Raw genomic sequence first — 2,995 nt, 5'->3', positions numbered from 1 at the left:
ATGACCATTAATAAGGAAGGAGAAAGTAGGAGAAGAGATACAAGATTGGATCCAAGATATCCAAATGTTTGGAAAAATTCATAAGAGTTAGAGTGGCAAGAAGCGAATTCAATCGATCATTTTATAAGCTTTTCAATGTCAACCTTTAAAAGCATCCTAGGGAGGATCTTGGCATCAAAATCAATAGAATGGGCTATGTCTTGGACTGCAAGAATGTTATCAAAGGTGGTTTTTCCCTCCGTGAAACCGCATTGCTTAGGACCAACAAGAATCGGCATGACTTCTTTCAGACAATTTGAGAGGATTTTAGAGATGATTTTATAGCTCACATTGCAAAGGGAAATGGGTCTTAAATCAGGAACTTTGGTGGGGTTTTCCTTTTTAGGAATGAGAGCTATGTAGGTTCTACCCGGGGAAGAAGGGAGATTAGCGATGATTGAAAAAGTGTAAAACAGCCTCACATAAGGAATCCTTGACAATATCCCATTAAAAGAGGTAAAAAAATCGAGCTTAAGCCATCGGGACCGGGGACTTTTTAGCTTAGGCATAGATTTGAGAACCGGGTAAAAACTCTCTCCTAGTAACCCGATCGACCAAAGATCTTCTATCACAATCCTCTAATCTCGACAAGTCATTAGGGAAGACATCTTAGAAGATCATAGACAATGGTAATACTAGAAGAAGAGCAAATATTGTTGTAGAAGCCGGTAAAACAATCAGCAAAATTATTATAATCAGTATGGACATTTCCTAGACTATGGGTAATAGCAGTAATTCTATTGTGATGGTGTATAATTTTAGCATAGGTGTGAAAAATTTTGCTATTATAATCCCTTGATTTAACCAAAAGGATTCTAGCACGTTGGGCCCATTTTATAGACTTCTGCCTAAGAAGTGCAGCATGTCTATTATAAAGGGCTCTAAGGGCTAGATCCTCCCCGATCAGAGGGTTAGCATAACAATCTGAAGTTTCAAGAAGGTTGATGTCCTTCTCAGTCTATAGAATGTCGCCTCCAGGAGGACATACCTTTTTTGCTCTCAATTAATAAGAAAATTTTTTTGTGCGAGAAGCGAGATGAGAAAAAAATGGTGGAGGGGTAAAAGTAGACTATTGAAATTTCAAGCTTTTTAAAAATAGTTTTATGGCGGTCACAAAAATCAAACCAAAAATTCTCAAAAGGAAAAAATCTTAGAGATGAGAGAATTATGAAAGCTCATAACCAATAAAATAGGAGCATTATCATAATGCATTCTAGGTAAGTGGTGAGCATGGTCAGAATCAAACTGACTCACCCAAAAATGATTACCTAGAAACAATCTAATCGAGCCCATCTCCTACCAATGCCTTGTTGCCCATTACACCAAGTGTAATTAGGACCAACAAACCCCATATCTAGAAGAGAATTAAGAGAAATAAAATCATGAAAGGCACTAGCCTTACTAGAGTAGTAAGAGAAAGGACCATCCATATGCTCATCAGGGTTAAGAATAGTGTTAAAATCACCTGTGATGAGCCAGGGCATGTCAAATTGAGAAATACAATGGAGACTTTTCCAAACCATATTTTGAATAGCGGTGTTCACAGAATTATAAACAACTATTAAGATCCATTCAGCAGGTCTTTGAGCAGAAACAACAAGATGCAGAGTATAACAATTAAAAGAGATAGGAGTGATAGTACAAAGGTAACAATGCCAAAGGACAATGATACCTCCAGACCTTCCTCTAGAAGGTAATGCAGCCCACTCCCAAGTTTTATCAAAATGTTTACAGAAGCATCTCACTCTACCCTCATCAGTTCGGATTTCAACAAGATAGCAGATCCTATGTTTATAAGTGGACATCAAATCCTTCACACAATTGAGGGAATGCAACTTAGACACCCCCCCTGGAAAAGAACAAAAAAAAAAGAGCTAAGACGCAAAGGAGTTTTTTCTCGCCTTCTTGGAAGAGGAGAATTGTTTTGCACTTTGGTGAAGAGCGATAGCTTCTTCTTTTGCTTTATTTTGGAACTGTGCGAGAGTTATCTCTTCATCATCCCCATTTGACATCTCCGATGCAGAAGAAACATCATGATCCATCTCCAAGTCCTGGGGACCAGCAGTCTCTTGTGTCAGCTAGAGAGCCATGGTCACTCGATGAACTAGGAAATCATGGCCATTAGAATTTGGACCAGAAGAAGAAGTGTCCATCATCATCCCAGATGTCCCTTTTTTCCCAGAGGATCCAAAGAAGAGAGAATGGGAGGGGATAGAGAAAGGAGGCTATAGCCTAAAGGTGGAGGAACAGGGAGAGCGACCGCTTTAGTCCCATCAATACCTACTACTTGTGTCAAGGATTTTTGGGGATTCATAACATCAAGAGAACCAATGATCAGATTTAATTTCTTGTGAGCCAAGCCATCATCAACGACTAAATGGTTTCTTTGACTTGGAGAGTGATCAGATCATTGAAGCTCGACTGTTGGATGAGCCTTCGTTACCCAAATCCCCATGTGACCAGTCACGTCGCCCTCCTCCACCGCCATGAATTGTATGTGAGCCACAACATGGAACCGTGTGTTGATCTTTGCCTTTCTCTGTGCTATGTGTCAACTTAATGTGTCATCTGATTACGATGAGAAGTAGCGCCCAGACCTCGGCTACGGCCACGGCTCCGGTGGTACTGGACAACCATCTAGGACTCGAACTCCATGTCTGATTCTTACACCACCTCCATTCTATCGTTTCCCTAAGCAACATGATCCGACACTTGCTCTGAAACTTTCTCCATTGGGAGTGGATCTTGCGCCATAAGATGATCAAAAATCTTTGAATCATGTGCACGATCTTTTCTAGGAGAGAACATCGATCATCCTTTGAGTGCCCAATCCGTACAAATCGATAGCAAAAATGTTGGAAGACGTTCTTAGAGAATTAGAACGGGACTCTATCATCCTTTCCACCAATCCGAATCCTTGCGGAAGGGGTTGGGAGAGGTTAATTTCAATCGCGAG

Source organism: Dioscorea cayenensis, unplaced genomic scaffold, assembly GCF_009730915.1.
Source record: "Dioscorea cayenensis subsp. rotundata cultivar TDr96_F1 unplaced genomic scaffold, TDr96_F1_v2_PseudoChromosome.rev07_lg8_w22 25.fasta BLBR01000132.1, whole genome shotgun sequence".
Classification (NCBI taxonomy): domain Eukaryota; kingdom Viridiplantae; phylum Streptophyta; class Magnoliopsida; order Dioscoreales; family Dioscoreaceae; genus Dioscorea; species Dioscorea cayenensis.
This window is presented reverse-complemented; position numbering follows the sequence as displayed.